The 27824-nt window shown below is 36.7% G+C and overlaps 1 long non-coding RNA gene across 3 annotated transcripts in view; it reads right to left on the bottom strand.

Moving 5' to 3' along the window:
• The window catches only part of LOC112423426 (uncharacterized), a 193974-nt gene that overhangs the window by 5530 nt on the left and 160620 nt on the right, over positions 1–27824 (bottom strand). For 2 of the 3 annotated variants that reach the window (XR_011607030.1, XR_003013895.2), the window contains exon 3: positions 19342–19426. This is a non-coding gene — a long non-coding RNA (uncharacterized lncRNA). Of the gene's footprint in view, positions 1–2796; positions 2843–19341; positions 19427–27824 lie in introns of those variants that run through there. The other variant, XR_003013894.2, reaches the window with a different exon arrangement.

Below are 27824 nucleotides of genomic sequence, written 5' to 3'. Positions count from 1 at the left end.
TATTTGTTCAGTACACACATATTGAGAAGAAATCTACAGATTGCCATGCTAGACAGTGGGCATAAAAGGACACGTAAAGCACAATTCTTGTTCTCAAGAGTTCAAACCAGGAAGTTGAATATTCTGATATTATGTGCAAGGTATTATTACAGAGGGAGGCAGAAGGAACAATGGGAACACAGACTTAGACCAGACTGGAAAAGCTTCCAGAAGATGATGATTCCTGAAAAATTCATCCCTAGAGAGATTCAGAGAACTATGACTAGGATAAAGCAATGTCCCCAAAGACCAATTGAAAGGACACCAATGGTTGAAATTGTTCTTGGCTTTGTTAAACAATGAATTAAAGCCATATTTTTATATAGTTACTAGAGGGTCAGAGAATTGATGGTCAAATTAGATACCTAAAATGAAATGTTTTGAATTTGATGATCTCATTTCTACGTTTCAAAGGAACTTTTTCCTTTAGCGTCAGAACTGCAAGATCTGTCTGCTGAAATGTGATTTGTCATTCATATTGTGGTTGACAGCATCACCCAGAATTCTGTATTCCAATAGTGTTTTGATGGCACTCTCATCTTGATGACGATGTTCTGCCTGATATTAGCTTGTCTAGGTCCAGTTTCCCTTCCCTGGGTTGGTGGGTTCATGGAAGCAAAGGGCTCTATTGTTGACCTTTTGATGTAACATAATTTTGTGGCCATAATAGGTGCTCAATACACTATTATTGAATTGAATTGAAATAAGTGAAAAATAACACTTTTCAGATGCTTGAGATAATTGTTAATTGGATTTCAATACAAAACAACCCAGACATTTTAGCATCTGGAATAGTATAGATTTTATCTGTTTGATTGCCATGCCAGTTAAGAAGAATTTACAATTTTTTCTTCTTTTATGTTGAAAACATCAGCTCCCAACATGCAAAGGAGAGCAAGTGTGAAGTGTAATAGATTTTATGGTCAGATTTTTTCAAATATCTACTTTTATCTCATTTACGTGAAAAGTTATGGCTTATGATTTAAATGGATCCTTTTGCAGGAATAAAAGTTAAATGTAAAATAGAAATAATAGTCATATTTTTCCAGATTTGGAAAGAAAACTATATAGGAAGATCTTCAACTCATTTAAACTATAACACAGTCCCTAGTTCTTAGACTTCACTTTTCTCACTTATAGTTTCCAGACTGGCCTGACTATTGTGCACCTACATTTATTTTAAGCAATGTATGTTCATATATTCATACTGATGACTTTTGTATGGGAGAGAAAATGGCACTCACCATAAGTAAAGACAAAACCAATTTATTTTTTTAATCAAAATGATGAGGCAACACAGTATTTTCTAAATAAATACACCTCACCTTTACCAAACTCACAGAGTGATAGGCATTCTTGTGAGAATTTGTATGTGCTTTCTTACTTAGTCATCTTAGCATGTCTATGGTGAAGTATTATTGATGTTACATATGAGAAAAGGGAAGGAAATTGAGCTCACCACCTTACCCGGGGTTCACACAGGTAGAAAGAGGTAGAACCAGGATTCACATGGCCACCATCTGCTTTCAAACACTAGGCTCGGCATTCTTTGACTGTCAGGTCTCTGCAGCAGAGACCTGGCCTTCTGTCCCTCAATGTTCCATTCCACTCAGCCATGCTCAGGTAAACGTGGACTCACTAAAAAGTCCAATAAAGCGTGTACTCATTTGTACCTTGGGTGACACAGGTATTGCATTTACAAATATTTCATATAAAGAATTTCTGGGGAAGGAGGGTGTCACAAAGTAGAAAACAGAACTCTCTGAGTTGGCAATAACCATCATTCTAATTGACAAAATCAATATTCCAATTCTTACAGACTACCAATCTTAGCCTCTCAAGAACATTTTCTCTTTACTCAAATACAGGAATTTACTTATAGGATTTAGATTGCCAGCTGCAAAACATGTCCCATCTATTGGGGGCTTATTTTATGTATTAGTTTTCTATTGCTGCTGTAACAAATTTTTACAAATTTGATGGCTTAAAAAGGCAGAAAGGTGTTATCTTATAGTTTTAGAGGTCCAAAGTCAGGTATGGTCTCACCAGACTAAAACCAAGTTCAGCTACACTCCATTCTGGAGGTTCCAAGGGAGAATGCATTTCCTCACTCATTGGGCTGTTGGTGGAATCCAGTTCCTTGCTGTCGTAGGACTGAGTTCCCTGTTTTCTTGAGGAGAGCCATTCCCAGCTTCCATAGCCCACTCCTTTTTCGGTGAATGGCCTGCTTCCTCCATTTTCAATGCCAGCAATGCTGGGTAATGTTGAGTCCCACTCACATCTCATCTCCCCAGCTCATTCCTTGGCCTTTTTCTGAAGGACCATGTGATTAGTTGGCCTTTTTTAGATAAACAGGATAATCTCAAAGGTCTTCATTAAATCACATCCCTTTTGTCATGCAAGATAACATATTCACAGATTTCCGGGATTTCATGGATATTTTGGGGGGAGGGTACCTTATCCTGTCTACCACATTTTTAAATCATACATGTTAATTCTGAATGTCTTACATATTAATGCCCCTAATATCAGACATATGAAGTCATGAATCAGGATGAGCGGGTATAAACACTCCTCAAAAATCTATATGAATATAACCCAAATTACCATGAGGATACCAACAATAACCAAAGCAAGCATCTTTTCTGGTCCTCTAAAATGAAGTTCCTTAACTTCTCAGGTTTTTGATGGATGTTGAAAAGTTGGAGATTCTTTTTCTTTGGGGGAAAAGTTTATTTTTAAATAGATTTTACTTACCTTCCCTAAAAGCTACTGGATCTGAACTGGAGAGTTTCCATCACTCCTGAGGAAAAGCATCGGAGGAGGAAAAATGGAAAGAAAAACAAAAAGAAAACATAATTAAATGGCATTTATCTACAGCTTATTAACTGTATAAAACAATCCTTTCAAGTAATTTCCATGCTGACTATTAGAATATGGGTTAAGGTATTACCGATCTTCAATAGTTAAACAATATTCATTTGAAAGAACTCTGCCTTAATGAGAAAAACAGGTGTCTACTGTTATCAGAAAATGCTTTTTAGATTTGAGGCCTTTTGTTCATAAGTACATTTGAGAACCTTTTCTAGGGACACACCTGAGAGTGAAAGTGAATTATCAATGACAATCTTTTCTGGGAAAAAAAAAAAAAAAGAATCAGTGGTTTAACACTAATTTCTAATCAGATCCTACAGAAAGGAACAGCCCGCACGGCAGCTGTACTTTTCCCAGGGTTAATTACCTTTCACTGCTCTCTACTAATGAGTCAGCTGTTCCTGTCATTGCACACTACACTGGTTCATCTGGAACTCTAGCTGTGGACAAACACAGGAGTGACAGTCCCATTTACATACGGGGTGGGGGCATGTTGTGTAAAGATTTCAAAAGGATTTTTAAAAAAATCCTTTAATTCTCATGTGTCTCCACGCTAAAAATATTTTTACAAAGAAGGTTGTACTTGGTCAGCTACTGTTCTTCCTCCCAGATCCCTGGGTTCACCACTAGTAGATATAAAATAGTGCCGAACCCTTGGAAAGAGGCGAACTTCACCATCTCCACAGAAAGCTTTGTCTCACTGATGCCTTGACACCAGAACAATCACCCTATAGGATGGAAGGATAGCCTCAAAAGTTTGCAACTTCTACCACTAGTAAAAAGACTTCTGGAAAAATTCATACTGCAGAAAATTAGATTCAAGGTAAAAAACAACCTAAGAGAAAAAGATCCCCAAAATATCTTAGCATTGCTTGTACATGAAAAGTGAATTAGAAAATTGCAAGTTCCACAAAAAAAAAAAAGTTGGACTTGAAAGCTATGTTTTGACCTAATATGTCTAGATCACTGTGGGAAATTATATATATGTATGTGTAAGTGTGTATATATATACAATTTATTACCCAGATAATAGCTCTTTCATATAGTGGCTCTGCTTTCCATCCCATAATGCAGACACAGTGGGCCCTTATATATTTTTTATCGTGGCAACCAGAAGTTTAAGCATCACTTCCCTCCTTTTAATTCCAGAGGTAACTGAGAGGGATGTCCAAACAGTAAGCATACACTGAGTTCCACTTTCCTAGCTTCCAGAATGCCTCTGAGTAAAGGATACCCTCTCACTGGTAAGTTCCTCACTCTAAGTCTTAAAATTTTAGAACAGTGGCTCTCGGACGTTAATATGCATCAGAATCACCTGGGCGGGGTTTTTTTTTGTTTGTTTTTTTGTTTGTTTTTTTTGATGGAGTCTTGCTCTGTAGCCAGGCTGGAGTGCAGTGGCATGATCTCGGCTCACCACAACCTCCGCCTCCCGGGTTCAAGCGATTCTTCTGCCTCAGCCACAGGAGTAGTGGGGACTACAGGTGCATGCCACCACGCCCAGTGAATTTTTGTATTTTTAGTAGAAACGGGGTTTCATCATGTTGGCCAGGATGGTCTTGATCTCTTGACCTCGTGATCCACCCGCCTCGGCCTCCCAAAGTGCTGGGATTACAGGCGTGAGCTGCAGTGCCCGGCCGGGTGGCTTCTTAAGTGGCACGTTCTGGTGCCAACACTCTGAGGTTCTCACAAGGGTCCAGGTGCTCCTGTTGCTCCATGGACTGCACTGAACAGCAAAGTGTCAGAGCAGTGGCTGTGGAACCTCAATGACATCAGAATCTCCTGGAGGGCTTGTGAAAGCCCAGGCTATGCATTCCGTAGATCCGTGGTGGGACATGAGAATGTGCATTTCCAAGTTCCCAGATGATGTTGGTGTTGATAAGTTTGCAGACCATACTTTGAAAACTATTTCTCAGGTATTCAATATTAAATGTGTTGAAGAATCCCAACCCCCAAAAGCTAAATATACCCACATAGAGCAGAAGTGCTTCCACTTTATTTTTGAGCTATTTATTTGCTCTGGTTTTAATACTCTACGATAGAAAGGAACAGATAAAAAGTGAATGTTCTGGCCCATCATTGAAATACATTCTCAGATCCACTTTATAGCTTATTGAACTTGATCTTCCCTTCAGATGAAGCCATTCATGTCAAGAAAGAAACGGCAATTATGTACTTCTTCATTCAAGGTGCCATTATCAAATATAAGCTCACAAATTACAAATCTAAGAGTTTGCACAATATTTAAACTTGCCAAAAGCAAATAAAATATGGGAATGAATTAATTACAAATTATATTATAAAAACAAATTTAAATGTCAAACAAAGATGCAAATTTCCTTGAGACATTCAATATTTTTATCAGCCCTAGTAAATTCTGACTTACTTTCCAAATGGTGCAGCAGGTTTCTTATATATAGTGGTATATGAGGTGTTCCTTGTTGATCATTGCTATTTTGAAGAACACATTATCCTGAAAACTTCTTGGAGGATGGAAACATTTTAGTCTAATACTAAAAATATATTTGCATTGCTGTTCATGTAAATATCTCTGTGATAAAGCTGTTACAAGGGTATTTTGCAATATTGTTCACAGGAATACATATTTCAGGAAGAAGGCAATAATAAGATAAATTATAGAATAAAACATCTGCTGAATATCTTTCAATAAAGAGATGGAGGGTGCTTCTCTAAACAGCAAGTCATTCACCAAGCAGAAGTTAGGTGCTTTGGCAGTGATCTGCTCAGTTCATAAAGGACTAGTTAGTGTTCTAAACATGAACTTATCAACTAGTTCTCCAGTAAAGCTGGGAGAATGTAAGCACATGAGAAAGATTTTAAAAGAATCAGTGCCCCTTCTGAATTCTCACTGCCACCTACTTGTTTTTGCTGTTCCACAGATATTTATTTTAAAAAGCTACTTTAAAATATCAGTCTCATCTAAATACAAGAGGATAATATCACAAATAAAAAAATGTGATTAATAGCAGTGTAACTAACCCTCTTGGTATAGAGCACTATTATTTAATTAATTCATTAATTTATGTACTCAAATCTTCATTAAGCACCTATTCTTCTGGAGAATGTTTGTATAAACCAGTGGAGTCCTCAGTGAGTGAAGAGGGGTGTATAGTGAATGCCACTCCAATAGTGAATCTATTTCTGTTGCATAAATCAAAGAGATAATAAAATAAAAATCTCCCTGCAGATGTGGAGGCCAAATTTATTTCTTGATAACATGGGAGAACAATCTGATAAGTTTGACAAAAACTCCACCCTAGGAGTACAAACATCAGGGTGTGTAGTTTGAGTGAAGAAGAATTCCTAATCCTACAGATCTAGGATGGACAGACATTCTGTTGTCATGGTGTGAGCCTGTTGTCATGGTGTGAATGTCAAGATCCTAGTTGATCCCTCTCTCCTTGGATGGCTTTCAAGAGTTACAATGATTCAGATTAAATAAGTGCCTCTAGTTATTTGAATATCTGATTGATAGTTGTCTTCCATGACCAATGAGAGGTCAGTACAGTTTATGTCAGGCGTTTTGTCCAATGCTTATCCAATTTAAGTCATTATTTTCATTGGCTTTCACCAGCCAATTGGCTTCTCTCTAGATCACAGTGTCTCATTAGCTGTGGCAAATTACTGAGGGAATCTGACCTTTTTGGTTTTCTTTTTAAAGTAAATTAAATTTAATCGAATTTGTTATTGGATATTGACACATTATAACTATATGTTTATGGAATACAAAGTGATGTGTATGTAGAATGCAGAATCATTGAATCAAGCTAATTTGCACATCCATCACCTCAAATATTTATCATTGATTCCTCTTGCCTAACTGAAACATTGCACCTTTGACCAACATCTCCCCAATCCCTACTACCCCAACCTCTGGTAACCACCATTCTGTTCCCTGACTCTATGTCCAGTCCTTCTTGGTTTTCTGTCCAAGGTAACAGATTATTTATTTTTTGGCTATGTTAAATTTTTCCAAAAAAAAAAGCATGCACAGGCATTCCCAAAAAATGCCTTAGAAGAACAACAGAATCCCAGCCTTTAAAGATCTAATTTATACAAGGTGCTTTCAAAGTGAATGACAACCACTAAGGAAAACGGTGTTGAGATTTCTTAAAGAACTAAAAGTAGAACTACCAAACTCGGCTCACTGCAACCTCTGCCCCGGGGTTCAAGTGATTCTCCTGCCTCAGCCTCCTGAGTAGCTAGGATTACAGATGCCTGCCACCACGCCCTAATTTTTTGTATTTTTAGTAGAGACAGGGTTTCGCCATCTTGACCAGGCTGGTCTGACCTCGTAATCCATCCGCCTCGGCCTCCCAAAGTGCTGGCATGAGCCACCAGGCCCTGCCAGAACTACTGTTCGATCCAGCAACCCCACTACTGCGTATCTACCCAGAGGAAAAAAGTCACTATACCAAAAAGATACTTGCACACGCATGTTTGCAGCAGCACAATTTGCAATTGCAAAAAAATGTGAAACCAAGCCAAATGTCCATCAATCAACAACTGGATAAAGAAACTCTGTGTGTGTGTGTGTGTGTGTGTGTGTGTGTGTGTGTGTGTGTGTGACAGAATACTACACAGCCATAAAAAGGAATGAATTAATGGCATTCTCAGCAACCTGGATGGGATTGGAGACCATTAGTCTAAGTGAAGTAACTCAGGAATGGAAAACCAAACCTTGTATGTTCTCACGCATAAGTGGGAGCTAAGGTGTAAGGATGCAAAGGCATAAGAATGATATAATGGACTTTAGGGACTTGGGAGAAAGGGTGGGAAGAGGGTGAGGAATAAAAGACTACAAATTGGGTTCAGTGTATACTGCTTGGGTGATGGGTGCACCAAAATCTCACGAATCACCACTAAAGAATTTACTCATGTAACCAAATATCACCTGTTCCCCAAAAACCTATGGAAACAAAAAGTTTTAAAAGCAATAAGCATTAATTAAAAAAAAATGACACAGATGAATGCCACTTTAAAAATACATAAAAATAAAAAAAAGAATGTTCCTTAAAGGAAAGTCTTGCCTTGTGGTAAACTAGATGAACTAGAGTTCATCTCCTGAACTTCTCCTGCCCCACACCTGGTCTCTGGGTTCCCACAGGAAACCACACCTGCTCCTATGGTAGCCCCTAACCCACAGAGGAGTCCTGATTCAGAGCTCATGATCAGCTTCAGACTGGAAGCTCCTACAGGAAGGGCAAGGGGGCTCTTCTCTCTGCTTCTCCTTTGTAAGCAAGGTGCTCCTGAGAGCATGGCCTATTCACATGAGAACCAGCTGACTAAGTGTTGTATTAAGAAAAAAAGGGAAGTATGATGAGGCCCCTGACCCTGTGATTTGAATTTTAGGAAAACTATGGACCAAATATTTAGAGATAAAACAGTAAATATCCACAGCCTGTAGCAAAAAGTGATGCTGGTGAAAACATGCAGTTCCAATTCATTTGTAAGACTCATACATGTGAAGCTTAAACCAGGTAATTCTGTATTATTTGTTATATCTCAAAACTAGTGAAGTAGGAAATAATCTTATGAACAGTTTACTCATAAGTTGAGATTAGTTTTACAAATTAAGAAAATCCAAATGGATAAAAAGCCTATGCAGTATTGCTGTATCTTCGACATAAGAACAACTATCAGCTTTGGTGCAGGAGGAGCGGATATTAACACTGAAGGACCGCCACTGCCAGATCAATCATATGCTACAATTAAAGGAGTTACTGGCATATTAAAAATGCCGAAAGAAAATACTAAACTAAACTGGGTAGTTCTGAAAATACCGGACAATAAATAAAAAGAAAATAGAAGAAATAAAATATTATTTATCATGACAATATAAATGAATATGCTAAGCAACATACTGATCTTGGATTAAATAGTGGCAGTGGTGGGAAGTAGAAAATAGCAGATGATGCTTTAAAATGGTCTAAAGGAGGCAACAAGTAAGCATGAATCAGAGGAGGCTTCCAGCAATTGCTGCAGTCACTATACATTGCCACTGACGAAGGCATTGGACTAGGCATTGCATAGTTATGGTATTTAAATCTCACCACAATCTAAGGAGGTTCACATTATTATTCCCAATTTAAGCTGAGCAAACTTAAGTCACTCTTTTAGTACGAGCTAGTATTCAGAACTATATCTAGGCTGAACGCAGTGGCTCACGTCTGTAATCCTAACACCTTGGGAGGCCAAGGCGGGTGGATCTCTTGAGTTCAGGAGTTCAAGACCAACCTAGCCAACATGGTGAAACCCTATCTCTACTAAAAATATAAAAATTAGCTGGGCACGGTGGCAGGTGCCTGTAATCTCAGCTACTTGAGAGGCTGAGGCAGGAGAATCGCTTGAACTTAGGAGGTGGAGGTTGCAGTGAACCGAGATGGCGCCACTGCACTCCAGCCTGGGCAACAGAGTGAGACTCCCTTTCAAAAAAAAAAAAAAAAAACAACGATATCTGATGCCAACATTCTTTCTGCTGTGTAGCTCTAGCTAAGATGGCAGTGGAAGCAAGATACTTGAACATCTTTCTTTGAGAAAATCATAGAAAGACCCACAATGATAGGGTGGTCTCTTATGGAATGTGAGTTTTTGTGCTGAATTAGACAGGAGATAGACTGGATAGACTATTGGAATACCAGTCAAAAAAGCTAAGATAATGGGAACACTGAAATACGGTAAAAATCATAAACCTGGTATGCTGGGGAGGACAGCAATAAATGACCTGGGAAATACTTTACGGATGATTGGAGACTGTGAGCACTGTCTGATTCAGCAGAGTTAGAACGGTGACACACTCTGTCTCTCAAGTAACACCAACCTACGTTCGAATCCTAACTCTGCTGTTCTGTGATTTCAGAACTGCAGTTACCTCCCTCACCATCAGGTTCCTCATCTGTTAAAAGGAACAAACAGATCCTCCCTCTAGAACTGCAAGGATCGCATGAGATGCCACTGATAAAAGCATGGTACACAGTGGACCTTCAGTAAAATGCCATGATCCAAAAAGAGATCAGTCCCTAGGCAAAGCCCACAGGTATGTGGTCTACAATGAATGCCCCAATGTGGGCATGGCGAGGACTTGTGTTGATGAGAGTAATTACATCTCTGAGGATTAAGCAGCTCATTTTCTTCAAGAGAACATGGAGTTAGTAGGATAATTCGTTAAGCATTCATTAAAAAATATTCATTTTTTTCTATTATTCTATTATTTCTTTACGCTAGATACTATTATAAATGCTTTATGTATATTAACTCAATCTGCATAACAAATGTATGAATCAGGAACTATTAATTATTTCCATCTTTAAAGTTAGGAGATTGAAATGCAGAGCATCTCAGTGCTTGCCTGGGGCCACATAGCTCCTGAGGAGTAGCACTGGGATTGGACTCTTGCACTAAAGCCCATTTGTTAGATCAAAACAATCTATCATCATCACAAGATGGGTGATGGAGATGAAGGGATGGATAACACAGATATTATATTTCAGTGTGGGAGCCAAACTCAAAAACAAGGAAACAATAAATATTCAATGCAGTTGAAAGCAGTGATAAATGCAATGGGACAATAATGTAGGCTAGAAGATGGGCTATTTCACATTGAGGCAGGAATGACCTTTGCTGACTGAAGAAAGGATGCAAGAACCATGTGCCATAGTGTAAACAGTTAAAGCCCTTGTACCTAGAATAAATAAAAAAACCATTACAGCTCAATAATAAAAAGACAACCCAATCAAAAATGGGCAAAGGACTTGAATACACATTTCTACAAAGAATGACCACTAAGCACATGAAAAGATGTTCAACATCATTAGTCATTAAGGAAATGCAAATTAAAATCATGATGAGATACCACTGTGAACCCATTAAGACGGTGAAAATAAAAAAGACTGACAATAGCAAGTGTCGAAGAGGATGCAAAGAAATCCAGCCTTCGCATGTTGCTAGTAGAAATGTAAAATGTTCAGCAACATTGAAAAATAGCTGGCAATTTCTCAAATGGTTAAACATAGAGTTACTATATAATCCAACAATTGACTTCTAGGTACATACCCAAGAAGAATGAAGACATGTGTCTACTTGAGAAATTGTACATAAATATTCATAACAGCATTATTCACGGTAACCAAAAATTGGAAACAATCCAAATGTCTATCAACCAATTAAAGGAACACAAGAGGTGGTACATCCAATCAGTGGAATATTATTCAGCAATAAAAAGGAATGAAGTACTAAATTAGTGCAACCTCTATAGAAAACAGTAAAGACATTTCTCAAAGAACTAAAAACAGAACTACCATTCAATCCAGGAATACCACCACTGGTATCTACCCAAAGGAAAAAAATTATTACACCAAAAAGATACCTGAACATGTATGTTTGTTGTAGCATTAGTCACAATAGCAAAGACATGAAATCCACCTAATTGTCCATCAACGGATGACTGGATGAAGAAAATGTGGCTTAAACACGCATGTGCATATACATGTATACACCATGGAATACTACTCAACCACAGAAAAGAGTGAAACCATGTCCTTTGTAGCAAGATGAATGGAACTAGATGCCATTACTTTAAGGAAAGTAAGTTGGAAACAGAAAGTCAAATACCACATGTTCTCACTAATAAATAGGAACAATGTATGAACATGGACATAGAAAGTTGAATAATAGACATAGGAGACTCGGAAGGGTGGGAGGTGGGAGGAGGGTGAGGGATGAAAAATTACTTAATAGGTATAATGTACCCTATTTGGATGATGGTGACATTAAAAACTCAGACTTCACCACTGTGCAATATATCCATGTAACAAAACTGCACTTGTACCTCCTATATCTATACCGATAAAAGGAATGAAGTAGTTATGTATGCCGAAACATGGATGAGCCTTGAAAACATGCCAAGTAAAAGAAGCCAGGCAAAAAGATCACATATTATGTGACTCCATTTATATGAAATGCCCGGAATAGGCAAATCTACAGAGACATAAAGTAGATGAGTTGTTGTGCAGGGCTGGGAGGATTATGTTGCATCTTCCCTTTGGAAGGTGAGAGATAAGGGGTGCAGAGTTTCTTTTTTGGAAAATAAAAATGTTCTAAAATTGACCATGATGATGAATGCAAAACTCTGAATATACTAAAAACCATTAAACTGTACACTTGAAATGGGTAAATTGTATGATATGTGAATTATATCTCAAGAAAGCTGTTAAGAAAACAGGTGGAAACACAGAGACCACAGTAAGATGCCTGCATGCTATTTTAAGAATGATAGGCAGTTCTTGGACAGCTTTGAGCGCTGGCATCACACAGGGAAATCAGTTTTTGGACGATGGCAGTCAACTGGGTATGAGAAGATGAGCCTAGATGGGGTGGAGGTGGTAAAGGTGAAGAGAATGCAAGCAGTTGAAGTTCTAACTCCATTACAAAAAGAAAAAGCAAAAAAAAAAAAACCACCCCACAAATTAAGAACAGATGTGTATCAGCTGCCTGCTATGATCCAAACGCATGACTTTCAACTCCCCAACATGAGGTTTCTATTAGAGAAGGCAAGCTCTTCCTTCTCTCACGCCTCCTACTTTTTCTCTATAGGACCCCAGATGGGGAGAACAGTTTCCATTTCCCAACCCCAATCTCCTTTTTTGAGACAGGATCTCACTCTCTCACCCAGACTGGAGTGCAGTGGCATGCTCATGGCTCACTGCAGCCTTGACCTCCCTGGCTCAAGCAATCCTCCCACCTCAGCCTCCTGACTAGCTGGGACCACAAGCACAGGCCACCACACTTGGCTAATTTTTGTATTTTTTGTAGAGACAGAGTTTTGTCATTTTGTCCAGGCTAGTCTTGAACTCCTGGGCTCAAGCGATCCGCCCACCTCAGCCTCCCAAAGTGCTGTAATTACAGGCGTGAGCCACCAAGCCCAGCCTCCACTTTCCCTTTAGCCTTTCTAATTGCATGAATTGTTTAAGACTGTTTCAAATCCAAGAGAAAAATCGCTAGCTTTTCTGGTTCTCATTAGTTTTTTAGTTTTCTAAGTTTCTATGCCAATATCAATTATATATAATTGATGTATGATAATATAAAACTTAAGTGTTAGATAGAATGTTTTCTTTTTAATTATACTATGTAAATATAATAATTAACAAAGACTAACATGTTAAAGGAACTTGTAGTTTAAAACTGTTTCACACTGAGTCTACAGAATTTTGCTACCTCATTTTACAGAAAATTTTGAGACTACTAATTCTGAATAGTCTTAACATCTCATCTGTAGGCTTATACAGGTGTCTTAATCTGTGTGCATTCCTCCTGTCTTCTGGTTTTAGAGGAAGAAAAGAGATCCTCTCCTTTCTAAGGATGGGTTCTTTACTGGGCTCACTTTACATTTGTTTCCTGCTTCATCTACTTTTTCTTTCTTCTGTATCTGAAAACTTTTCTGTCTTCTTATCTCTCCTGGTTCTTTCTCCTCGGCATAGAAACACATTTATTCTTTACATATTACTATCTCTGTTTTTCAGGGTCAAACTTCTTAATAGTCCCAGAGGCTTCCTTTCTTTTCTTACCTTGCTTTCACTACACAACTCATGGACTGCTATCTGGCACATCTAATGGTGCCGGATCAGTCTATTTTCAGAGCAACTCACATGATTGCTCAGTCTTTTCCTAAATAAGCCATTTATGTCTCTGGTTTATGTCTCACTCTATATATTCTCCTTGGAAACCACATCCAAAAGTGTATCTCTTCATCCCAGGTCTCACTCCTGAATTTCAGATCCACTAATCAACTGTACATTCAATGTCACCACCCGGTTGTCTCTCATTCAATATGTACAAGAAAGGACCCATTACATTTCCCTCTAAACAACCTCTTCCTTCCGAATCTCCTATCTTGGCTAACCATTCATCTGGTAATCCAAGCCAGATACCTGTCATTTATGAGTCTTTATCAGTTTTCAAATATATGTCCTGGGCTTGCCTCTTGCATAGGACAGGTCCTACTGTACTGTGATTGCCATTTGCTCCTGTCACCTGCATTGGAATAAGTTCCTTGAGTACTTATGTCTACATTCTCACTTCTTGATTCAGTTGCTGGAAACTAGTCAATGTTCAATATGTTTGTTGAATGGATGGATTCAAGACTCCTTAAATGCCTCTTCTGTAAAATCTTCCTTGATGCTACCTTTAAACAAAGGTGGTCCTTCTATTCTTTAAGACAGAACTTAATTTTTTAGAGGAAAATAGAATTGGCCACGCCTGGTGAAGATGCTCTGGCCCCACATACGTTAAGGCTGAGTAATACAGTGAAACTGGATGTGGCCACAGCCTATTCTGTCTTTGTAGAGGGTGCTGTGCAAGTCTGTCCTAGCATGTGAACAAAAACCCAGACAAGGTTGGCAGCTTTGCCTACGTATCACTTTCTTCTACTGTGGCTTATAAGGTTATTAGGGGCAGATGCTGTGGCTCATATTCACTGTCTACACTTCTGATACTTTTAGGCCTGTAAATATTTCTTAGTCAACTGATTGCACAGAACCTAAATAACTTGCTCACAATTTTCTAACTAACGTTTTTGACTTCATTGTCTTGGAAACTTTAGTACATGAAAAATACAAACATCATTCTAAATCATATTCAGCTGGAATAAAATATCTTAATCTCCTGTGAACATGATGTGACATCTACCTAGGAGGAACTATAATAATGTAATTGAAACTCTTCCTTCTTTTTTTTCCATTAGAGGCACAAAAATGGGGAAATTCTTCATTTCTACATGCTTTCTTTTATAAAAGCAAACATGTACACATATCTCAATATGTTAAAGTTTCTCCGCTAGGTACTGAGAAGAATAAAATGATTTTAAATACAGTTTCTCTTCTAAGTGATTTTTGTCAACCCTCAATAACTTGACTCTTTTTACTTATTAGTACACTTTCAACATGGCATTTTTCAAAAGACTAAAAAACGCTTGCAGATTAATCTATAATAAGTTAAGGAAACTATACAAGCATTGTAACAGTAACTACCTAATTAAGATCTAAAATACAAAATAAATATTACAGTGTGTCTAAACATATTAGCAACCTGTAATCTATCTTTTCAAATATTTTTTAAAGCAATTGAGCCTTCTTTCAAGTGCAATCTTAGTGACAAGCCCATAGAGTAAAAGCACAGAGGCAGACTGTTGGGTGGCTGCACACCCACTCTGGGGGCTATGGTGCCTGAGGTTGAATCCAGTCTCTGACCAAGCAGCTCCGGCATCACGGACAAATTGCATGGCTCTCCATGGTGCAGTTTTCTCCATGATAAACAGGGGATGCTAGCCGACCTTATCTTATAGACTGTTGCTTTGGTGACATTGTGAGAATAAAAAGAATTAATTAATATAAAGTACTTAGGTAGCCAGGCACTGTGGCTCATGCCTGTAATCCCAGCAGTTTGCGGATCCGAGGCAGGCTGATCATTTGAGGTCAGCAGTTCAAGACCAGCCTGGGCAACATGGTGAAACCCCATGATTTAGTAGAGGTTTAATAGAAACCTCTACTAAAAATACAAAAATTAGCTGGGGGTGGTGGCAGGCACCTGTAATCCCAGCTACTCGGGAGGGAGGCTGAGGCAGATTTATTTGAATCCCGGAGGCAGAGGTTGTAATGAGCGGAGATCACGCCATTGCACTCCAGCCAGGGCAACAATAGTGAGACTCCGCCTCAAAAAAATATATACTTAGAAGAGTGGTTGGCTCTATGTCAGTGTTATTATTATTATTATTGGACAAAAATATTTTCTGCTTGACACTAAAATACTCAGAGGAAGAATTCAATTACCAGATGTTTCTATGTATCTATGTTTATATTCACAGAGCTAAGATTTCTGGCTATTTGGCCAAATGTTGAACTTTGGATCTAATGTGTAGCATCAGAGCTGAAGCTCCTGTGATTCTCAGAACAGGCTACTTCTGATATCAAGGTTAATTGGTGTGCTAAATATACATGTCTTACAGAGGTATAATGAGTGCTTCTGCAGTCTTTGAATTATTTTTCAAATTCATAGGATGTTTTAAATTTTAAAAAGTTCATGGAGTTATAGAATTTGGGGGATGTAAAGGGCTCCAGGGGTCCCCTAGCATGACCCTTAATATGACAGATCTTATTAATAAGAAAAATAAAGCAACTTGTCAAGTCACTTCATCAGGATCATTCAACTACTTAATGATATTTAACTATGACTGGAACCCAGGTGTACTTGGGACTCAGTGTCATTTGACACTATATTGCTGTCACAGACTTTTCCTCTCTATTCTGTTCCCAGAGACACTGTATCCTAAGGAGAGATTAAGGGAAAGGGTGTGGGGAACAGTCAGATTTGGGCTCAATCTGGGTTCAAGGCTGGTGACATAAGGAAGGGCATCTTCACATCTCTAGTCAGTTGCTTCATTTGTAAAAATAGGATACTAATGGAATTATTATGAGCATTAAATTACATAATGCATCTAAAGAACTTGACACAATGCCTGGCACAGTGTAAGCACTTCACAAATGTTAAGGATCATTATTATAATTATTGTCACATATATCACCATTGTTCTGAACAAATTATATGTACAATGTTGGTACCAAAAGTTCTTTTTCTCATTTACCAAACCCTAAGACATATTTCTTCAGTCAATGATTTTCCATAGGGTGGCAGGGAGTGGGTGTGAAAGAGAGAAAGAGAGAGAGAGAGAGAGAGAGAGAGCTGTGCATATGCGTGTTTCCATTATTTGACAAAGTCAGGTAGCCCTGGATCCTATGGCTTCTTCAATTCCCCTCAGCTTACTTGCAGTCCCTGTGATAATGGCCTGTGTGCTAACCCTAATATGCAAAACCTGACCCTTGGATCCTCCAGCTGATAAGATTTGATCATGGAAGAAACATTCCCAAGGAAGTAGGGCATCGGTTATGGAACTTCACCAAACTTCAAATGTTTACAGTAGCAAAGATGGGCCATGATGAGACTGAATGAGAAACCTGGTCAGTACATGATTTATACCAAGATAAAAATGCTTGGAAATTTGACCTCTAAACCAAAAGGTCTGTATTATCAGCTGTAGCTCTTCTACAATCTGAAATCGAAAGCTGGAAGGGTCTTCAACTGAATGTGAGTATTTCAGAAAAATAAATACCAGTGGGATATTCTATTAGTTCTGAAAGTCTAAGTGAAATATATCTAATTTACCTGTGAAAACCAATGTAAGCAATATCTGGAAGAGTTTTCTTGTTTGCTCATTTTGTTTAGAGTTGGAACCTGCTTTTCAGGAATGAAATGACAGAGCTATAATCCCTAGCAAAAAAAATTCCCAAATACATCATAGAAACTAGGATAATCCTTCATGAAGTCAGAAGCAAAAAAAAGAAAACAGGAAATAACTTCCTTTACCATTAAAATAACCACAGCATCCACTCCTATCCCCATTCTTCCATTTCCCCAGGTCTGACACTCTGCAGATGACCGCCCTTATTTGTCCCTACATGTTTTCCAAAATATAAAAGTGAAATAGAGTCCCAAGGGCACTGTACTTGAAAGGTTATGAGAGTTAGAGAATTTTAACCATGCCTGCCAAACCAGCAGATGGCTTGTGATTATAATTATATGCATCAATAAAACGAATAATCTTTACAAAATTTGAATTTCTACTAAAGTAAGGGATTTAGTAAGCAGATGCAACAGAATGCATTTTCTTTAACCCTTTTGGTAGACACTAGTGTCTTTCACACACAAAAAAGATCCAGGACTGCGTAGATAGTAGGTTGTGTACTCTAATTTTTGCCCCTTTCTAGAGTAGTCATAGTGTCAGCCTCAATCTTTTCCTGATTTCATTTACTTCATGAACATATTTCAACCTCACCTCATTTTCACCCTTCAGAATAGAAATGTTAAGACTAATTCTCCACCATTGTTTGATATTTGAAAGAAAATTTAAAAGAGGTAAATACCTTCATTCTAATTCATACCAAGTATACTATAGAAACAAAAGAGCAAACAGTGGACACATCTTTCTATCTGATGGTATTCTTTTACAAATTAGATTTTCAATAACACGTTTTTGTTTTCATATTCTCTTTAATCTACATTCCAGGAATGAAAATACTCTTTATTCTATTTAAATAATTAACCATTTCCTTTCAGTTTGCTTCTGCCTGTCATTATAAGTAAGAGTAACTAAGTTTTATCTCATGCCAAGCATGAATTCACTCATATTGAAATTGGATATATATATGACACATCTGAAAAAAAGGATGGGGTGAGGTTTACACACTGGCCTTCTGCCATGTTTCCTTCATGAAGGAACCTCAGAATTTAGGGAATTAAGTTAAGCTAGCTTTGTTTACTTTCAAATCTTGGAAGGAGTAGAGAAAATGTACCACAAAAATTTTCATTCTTATTTTTTTATAAAATAGTAATGGAAATATTTTTATAGAATTACCAAGTGTAACTCTTCATTAGAATAGTATCAATTAATATACATTTCACCCAGCATACCAACAAATATAATATTTAAGAATATCTGGAGAACCTATATTTATTGCAGATATCTCTAGCACCTTCAAAGTTAGTTGCACTATATAAATCAAAAAAAGTAAAACAGTCTGATCTAAAATGTTCTTATAGTATTGTAGTTAACTCCACTTAATAGTATAAACAAGTTACTAATAAAACTTTAAAGGCATTGACATTTTTGCAGGTCAATGCAATTTACCTATGGACACAAGATATACGAGATCAGAAATTCTCAGCAACAAAATTCTTTCAAGTTACAACTTAAATATATAGATCAAACCCTATCAGAACAAATGTTCTGACAAGTTAAACCAAAAGAGTAATAAGTTTTTGCCTAAAAATTTATAAATTTGATGTAACATTTGACAACACTATATTCAAATACTCGTAAAGAAATTCAGATATCTCTTGAGTTCACTAGAATGGAATTTTATCTCCTAAGATTAAATATTCAGCAATTAACTGGGTTCAAGATTCTTTACATAGGTGATAAAAATAAATAAAGTAAAATATTTTTCAATTATAACATCCTTAAAGAGGGAAAACTTAAACCAAATTCAATGTATCAATTAAAAGAAACAATCTAAGCCAAAAAACTTATGAAATAAATCCCAAAGGGGCAAAAAAATTAAAAAAAAAAAAAAAACAGAAAGAAGAAAACCCCATAATCTTAAGAGTTAAAGACCTATGCTGTAAATACTTAAGTTATAGATGTTTCCTTTTTAAATTCAATGAAATTAAATATTTCTGCTTATAGGGAGTTTAAGTTGATGAGTAATAAAATTTTTAGGTATACTTTTGTTAGCTACTAATAAAACTCTGCATAATAAGCCAATTTAATCACATATGCTTAATATATGTTTAGAATTTTTAACATGTTACCTTAGTCTTGATATGAGCACGCAGACACATAAAATGGAATTGTCACAATGCTTCAGGGACACTCACAAAATTGGGGGCTCTGGAAATGAAAATACGAGAAAGAGTTCTGTACTGGTACGAGAGAATGCACAGGCGGTGTGTGACACGACATTGGCACGTCCACTCGCTGCCTCAAACCGCAAGTGAAAGTTAAAAACACCAAACACAATATGCCAGGGGCATTAGGTAGATGATCTTACTTAATTTTCACATAAGTTATAAGGCAACATTTATCTCCCATCACTCTTGCTCCCATCTAACAGACTAGGAAACCGAGGCCCAGAAAAGTTAGAGAACTTATCCAGGGCACAGACTGAGTCAGTGGAAGAACCAGGTTTCAGATATGTGAACTCGAAAAGGGAGTGTTGTAGATTCTCTTGTCACTTTGTCACTCATATGCACTTAGGATGACTGCCTTATTCTCTAGCAAGCATTTTATAGCTCCTCTTAGATGGGGATCCTTAGGGGTGGAAAAGAGGTATTACTAACAGCATCTACTACAGTCCTCTGAACTAAGCAGTTTTAATATTTATTTGTTAAATGAGTGAATCAGAATAAAAGTTCAGTAATACAAAGTTTATTTCTGACAACACAAAATAAGTTTCTCAAATTTCTTTAAAGAAGGAAGTTGTCAAGTAGATAAAGCCATGCATATTTTCTTTAAATAAAAAAATATATATTTCAGATGCAAGACCCATATAGGTGGAAACAAGTTTACATAAACCAAAAGTAATGATCTGGGCCTTCTCATTTTAATGACAACACAGACCTATTCTGTTTTGAAGAATGACAATTACATTTCTGTAAAAGTAGCTCCACTCCTTTTCATCCACAGCGATGCAACTAAACGAACTTCAGTCAAGTTTGTACACCCTTTGCTGTACTGGTAAGGATGTGGGTAAAATATTTACAGCCAGCCAAAACAATTATGTGTTTTCTGAAACATTCACTCTTGTATTAACAGGAGGGAACATTAACAACTATAGAAAAAAAAAATTGTAATACATGAGATTCAAAAATAAAACATTCATCACAGAAAGAGAGCCTAATACATTTATAATGCCTGAAAGAGTGAACTAGTTGCACAACTCTGCCTTAAACTAAATTTGTTAGGCAGCAACTGTAGCCATTTTTAGATGGTTTGCTTTTTCCATGATTTCTATCACATGAAAGGCATAATGATGATATGACATATTAGAAAAATCTCAACTTAGTAAAATCAAAATCTATTTTCCCCACATATATTTTACTTGAAATTAAAGAGACACTATTATACCACTTTCTTCACAAAATTTATTGCCTCCTTATTTCTGGCTATTGTTAAAACAATACTTAGAGTTGGTAATATACAACATATATTACATTCTTTACAGACACGCATATAGTTCTAAACAAATTAGATAAACAAAATGAATGTTAGGGGCACATTTAATAGAGGAAAAGTACTTCATGAAAAAAATGATTAAGAAGTATGTGACCTCTGATCACCCAGACCGTATTATTTACCTATATTATGAATCTTTCATGAATACTACTAATAAGCTATTTATTTAGTATCACAATACTGCTATATCCTTAGAGAAATAAATATTTTTCAGTATAAGTAATGAAAGTTAGCAAACTGATTTCTATACAGAGTTTTAATTCACGAACAGATGATTATGACATGCCATTCTAACATTAAATGACAGTGGCTTTAAAATTGAATACTGATACTGATATTATGAACACATCTATTTTAAAACACCACACTTACATTAACAATACTTTTTAAATATTTTCGATGAGACCGTCAGAGTTTATTAAACCACTGACAACCCACTTAGCGGACAGTTCTTAGAATAAAATATTTAATTTACCTGAATGTCTTGTAACAATATCATCCTCTCTTGAACTAAACATCCTCTGAATACACAAATCTAAGGCAGACAGACATTTCAGCAAGGCAAATAAGACTTTCTGGCAACTTCCTGTTGCCATATTTCTCTAAAAGGATCCTGCAATGTTACACTTCAATCCTGCAAACGCATTTTTCCAAGGGACACAGCAAGCCAATGCTGCTCCAGTGTCAGAAGCTTTGATTTTTTTCCCAAGTACAGCAAGCAAATAACCACTAATCCTATTCAATATTACAGATTCACAGTAATGATACTATTTCCAGATTCAAGAGAAATTAAATACAAGAGGAAAAGAGGAGCTTTTGTTTTCTTGTTTTGTTGTGCTTGATTGGTTGGTTTTTAAGACACTGATGAAGGAAATAGTTATTCTATCTATGTTATTAAATATATATTAGGGGCTGGGGCAATTTTGCTTTGTCAAGAATGAACTTCACTGCTCACATTCGTGCCCCAGGTTTCCATTATCTTTCAGAAGCAGTAAGACTAACTAAATTTAAAGTTGCCTCGTACATTTGAAAGTTTTCAAACCTGAACCAATAACCTGAATGGTAGTTATGGGCAAAAGCACCATTTCTCCAACAAATAGCCTACCTCTCAAATTCAAGTTCACTTGCATTTTGGGGTTTACTTACTTTTTAAATTTACAAACTTTTGTGAAACAGCAAAACAAAACAACAATAACAACAAAATAAGAACACTGATCACTGAAGCGGTATTTCCAGAAGTGATAGCAAAATCCCTTCATTCTGACCTACTTGTCGAGAAACGGACTTTCAGCCCCACGGTTAGGCTAAGATCTGTTCCACTTTCTCCCTAGGGCTTAATTGCCAGACTGACTTACCGGTGCCTCCTAGCCTTTGTTCTGCCTCTCACGCTGACATCAGGGAAGCAGTGATGTAGAATAAAGCAGGGGTGGGCTAGGTTAGTCCAGTGTTTGTGTCGTTGTGTGGTGTGCAGGGACACTCTGTGATACTCTAGTGAGCTGCTAAGCTTTTTTTGTAGGCTTTGTGTCATTTACTTAACGACCAATCTCATTAGCTGCCAGGGTACAATGGGCTGATGCATTTTCTATGTACATACTCCACACAGTGACCCTCAAGGTTGCCGAAGGTCTATTTAATCAGTCAAATGCTGAATATATTTGCAGTAAATCACTAAAAAAATTTTAAAAATATGAGAATACTGAGGTGTCTTACAGACTTAATATTTCCTGGTGGTTATTTGCAGGTAATAAAATGCATGCATATTTAGCCCAAACAAGGATAGAGCAGGTGGAGATGAATTGTCTGGTTTGCACTGGTGACCTTAATTTTAGGAAACTTTCAGATCAAAGATATTTTCTCTTAGCAAGGAGCCCAGATTTGAAATTTAATTTCTGTGTTAGTTTAATCATATTAGCACAACAAAAAAGAATTGCTTTCTTGAGCAGTTTCTCCTTCCTCCTTCCTCGCCCCCACCCCAGTCCTACCCCCTACCCAAGCAGCCTCAGACCTGGCAAAGTTGCATTTATGCCCTCTTTCAGTTACAAGGTAAAAACCCTTTTAACTCCTATGAAAAATGAAATGCTGAGAGCACTATGAATGACGACAGCTGTCCATAAGTATCAGGGAGAGTTCTATTGTCCAGCTTGTCCCTGGATAAAATGAATACTTTACAGCAGAGGCTGTTCAGCTTGGCTAAAGAGTGTGGGGAGAAGGGGAGGAGGTCACTGGAGATTTCGCACACTAATTTAATCTGGGAAAAGGACAGGCTCTGCATCTCCCTTGAACAGACTGGCAGCAATCTGGGCCCCCACAGAACTATCTCCTTTTGCCTGTGCTCTATTTATTCCTTATCTCTGTTTACCAACCGCTAGGTCCCTTTCATTCACACCACGAGGCCGTTTTCCTACTATCAGTCAGCAGCTGACACTGTGGAAGAGCCTCAAAGGCAAAAAAAAAAAAAAAAAAAAAAAAGATCAAAACTAAACCAAAGCTGTATAAACAATGCCACAGTACAAGTAAATGCATAAACCCTGATTCTTAACCCAACCCACAGGGTGCAAACAGAACCTTTATAGTAAATCCAACAAACCCACCACAGTGAGCTGTGGGCCGCAGAGAAAGAAAAGTCAAAACACCATTCATGAAATCACCATCCAAAAAAAAAAAAAAAAAAATTGCTAAAATATACACTGGCTACTGAAGCAGCCTTACTTTCAGGGATATTCTTATCTCTATCATAGATCAATTAACTGGCCACCAAGAGATACTTACCTGGCTGGGAAAGGTGACCTATACATTTCTAAGGGAAGCCTGGCTCTCATTAAAATGCCAGCAGTTAAAAAAATATCCACCAACATGATTACAAGCTAAAGAGGATGAAGCAACACCAACTTTTCCAACACCTTATCACACTGATTGAATTTAAACAGTTCAAGACTCTTGGTATTAAACCCCCATTTTTTTTAAGTAAAGATATTAAAAAGTCCTGTACAATCCAATCAATGAAATCTTCTTCATGTCTTGTGGATTTTACCTCCTTATGTCAAAATGATTAGCATGGCAGAGAAGTTGGGAGAAGACTACTTCATGGACAACTTTTTAATATTTTGAAGCACTCTGCAGGGTGTGATCAAAAACGGAGATTAGAGCAACTAGTTTAAAGTGTGGAAAGAGGAGAAAATAAAATAAGTGTTTTTTGAACTGTGTAACCTTTGAGGAAATACAAATCTTGAAAACTTTACTTATATTAATGTTAAGTGCTAAATACTTACCTGAATATTTCAACAAATGGGAAAAGCCCTGCTTAATATAAACATTTCTTTGAAGTGATTCAGAATTTGTATATAACATACATGTGTATGTATAGACGTATATATATGAATATATTATGAGCATAGGTATACACACTGCCTCTCATATACACATACACAAAATGAGAAGTGCATAATTTCTAATGCCTGGAGTTCCTCAGATTAAAAACTGAGATTTACTTTAAATTTCCCTGGGCTTTTTTAAATCATTGAAATGATTGGGAATGATTGGTTATTGTCATAAAAATCAACACCGCATTGACTCAATCACTAAGATCTTTACCAGCAAAAGGAAAGACAATGCAGCTCATTATCTAGGATGATCAATTGGTCCAGATTTCAGTTTGTGTTTTCACCTATATGCATTATGAGCAATGAAGTCTTTACTACTTGGATCCTTTTTTCCAAATGAATTAATGAATTAAATTTATCCTTTCACCAGCTGCTAGGCAGCAGATGGAACCATTTCTGAAGCCTTGTTGAATTCAATCCATAAAACTCATTTCCTAGGATTAGCCGTCCAAAGTTTCTTTTAATGTTTATATACCGCTTGGGATTTTGAATTTCATGATGTTAAACTTTCAATTTAACTATTCTTTTTGCATTTCATATCAAACAATTATGATCTTTTGGATTTCTATAGCAGACATGGCAGGTCACATAAGGACAAGAATTAATTTCAAGAGCAATAAAGTCATGCAAGTTACATTTTTTTGATATGTCTGTTCACATTGCTCTACTACCATAGAAACTATTTGCAATTAACTGTTGTCAACCTAAAGAGTTATATATTTAATAGCTATACATTTTGTTTATTTATGCATAAATAGTTTAAAGCTGCAACTGGAAACATTCATTAACATTACGAGAGCTTAAAGTTTTTCTGGGTTTTGCAATTAGTTATAGGAGTAAGGTTGTTACTTACTGCAAGTAAGATTGTTAATTATCTACAAATAATTTCTGTATATACCAGATTAAATTTGTCCAATGAGAATTTAATTCTGACTTCTAAAAAATGGAAATAAAGACAATTATTCAGAGTATGTATGTTAACTTTTTAAGGAGGCAGCTACCATGGACAGCTCCTAACATTTCTGCTCTTTTCTAGGTCATTTGCAGTTGTCTAATTTAAGAGAAACCAGGAAACTTCAAATCTTACTAGTTCATGTTATAGTTGAATACTAATGACCACTCTGAAAAAAAAAATACTCCTTTAAACATAACCACATTAGGATCTCATAAAAGTTTCAATGTACTTTGAAACGTTTTAAATACAACCACCTTATGCTCTCTAAGGTACAGTATATCCAAATTTAAAATATAAAAGCTTTTAAGCTTAAAATGATGCTCCTACCATAACATAAATACAACTAAAAAAGAGTGAATTGCTTTTATGTGCAACAGTGATTTCCGCTAATTTGGCAAGAGAAATCTATATTAATCTAATATTGTAGTAAGCCAAGAAGGCCACATAATAATCACCACTGAGTAATTGAATATTTAGAAGAAGGAGAAAAGAGAACATTGGTAATCTTAAGTTACAGGCATAAAAGTAGGATACCATGCAGATGATATTTGCAAAGCAAAATAAAAAGCAAAGTTAGGGAAGTCTAATTTTAGTCTTACTTTGGATTCTGAATTTGATTATTGCCTAGAACTTATTTACTATTTCCCTAACATAATGATAGTGCACACGATTATATTCAACATTTCTTCATCAGTTTTTTTTTTTTTTCTTTTTAGTGTACTGGATTTTGCAGTATTAGCTGTGGCATGAGAGTTGATAGAACTTTTTTTTCTGACAATTAGCTACTTTCTTATTTGGAAAATTAAGGTGATAGAAGTTACAGTGCATACTTTGACTGTTGACTGCCTTGTTCTTTGAAACTGAAAAACACTCCAGTTATTTCCACATGTACCAAAGTAAGCATCTTTAATAAATGCTTTATTAAAACAAAAGTAATATGAGGCAAAGTATTGTTTATCAAAGGTTTTGAAATTTTTCTGTATAACTAAGTAATATTTCATTGAAATCATCCTTCCGCAAAATTTTGTTCAGTATCAGTATTTTCTCTTTCATTCTTCAGCCTTTCTGGTATTATTTATTCTTTAACTTTCTGATGAGTCTTCTGACATCTACATTTATCAAAAATGAACAGTATCATTTTTATAGGAGGCTACTCTTATCCAATTCTCTAAATATTTAAAGACAAAATTATAACTACCATACTTATCAATTTAAATTTCCTGGGGACCTCCCACAAACTCTTTTCCTTATGTATAGCTACTATCAGAATTTGGACTTTTCAAAAAGCATACATAAAACATCTTTTTAATATCGGTTATTCATATACAATTGTGTTAACTTCTCATCCCTCGCAAAGATCTCCACAATTCTAGAGAGATGTCAGATTTGGGATCTCACTGGTAATTTTTGCAATCTCATAATTATTTCCACTTTACTTTTTTGCTAAGCAAAAAGTGTACTAAATCTCATTTCATATCAAATAGTCTCTGTTGCAAATTTGCACGTTTCAAAAATCTATATGAACAAAAGCGTTACTGGTGCAGTATAAATGTAATTGCACCATGACATTTTATTCTGAAATTTTTCTCAAATAAGATACAATAAGCTTTATTTATTTATTTATTTGCCAAAGAGAGAGTGAAAGTGTGAGAAACTGAGAGACAGAGAAAGAGGCAGAAAGAGAAATACATTTAAAATAATGCTCAAATATACATCACAACAGACATCAGAAACAGAAGTTCAAAACAAACATCAGAAAAACCATCAACACAGTTCTAAACTTCAACCTTTGCTAACATCCACCCCCCCAAAAAACAAAAGTGAATGTTCTGACTTAAGACCTAAAAACTTGCTAAAATTCCGAGTGACTTAAATGTCAGTGTGAGCAGTATGCGGTTCAAAAGTTTTAAACTTACTTTTTTGTTTGTTTCCAAAACTTATATTTCTCTCCTCCCTGGTGTGCTGAACGGAAACACTAAAGCTGTTTCTTTGAAAGGTAGTTCCCATGATATGACATCCAGTGCCTTTGACTGCTTAGAGATAAGCACCTGCGTTTGTGTCCCCTCCTTACGTCACACCTCCCTATTCAGACCTTCTCAATATGATTCACATTTGCACATCAACAGCCTCATGCGCATACACAGATTTTTTTCGGCTCTGGGCCCAAAACTTTCACTTTAATTTTCATCACATGATTGCTGTGGCATATGTCCTTCCAAACCTCCCATATATCAGTCATCATGCAAATGAGATGGAATATCACTCCTCTGCAGCAGATGGCCAGGGATGATAACAATGGCTCAACAGAGGAGATTCAATGTCCCTGACTTTATCGCCACGGCAACAACAACCTAAAATATATGTAATGGAAGTGGTGCTTATTAATTTTGCAGGCTCGAGTGTTCTGATTTTGTGAGTGAATGGGCTGAGTTAAAAAGGGGGCTGTGTCCTCCTGCCTCTAGAAGACTATCTATAAAAGCCAGGGACCTGGAAATTATTTTCAGTGACTAAGAAGGCAACAGCCTAGCAATTATTTGAGTAATTAGGTGTAATTCCTCCCTGTAGGCCTTGTACCCTCCTGTGCTTGCTTCACAGAAGCTCACGAATTAGACAGGCACAGATACTGAAAAGAAAAGTGCCTCAAGATACAGCGGGAGAGCTTGCAGGGGCCCTGTCACTTGGCCTCCACCAGGCTTGGTAAACACAAGCCCCAAGCTAT

The sequence above is a fragment of the Macaca nemestrina genome, chromosome 8 (assembly GCF_043159975.1).
Source record: "Macaca nemestrina isolate mMacNem1 chromosome 8, mMacNem.hap1, whole genome shotgun sequence".
NCBI classification, from domain to species: domain Eukaryota; kingdom Metazoa; phylum Chordata; class Mammalia; order Primates; family Cercopithecidae; genus Macaca; species Macaca nemestrina.
The sequence above is the reverse complement of the archived record's forward strand: the minus strand, read 5'-3'. Positions and strand labels throughout refer to the sequence as shown.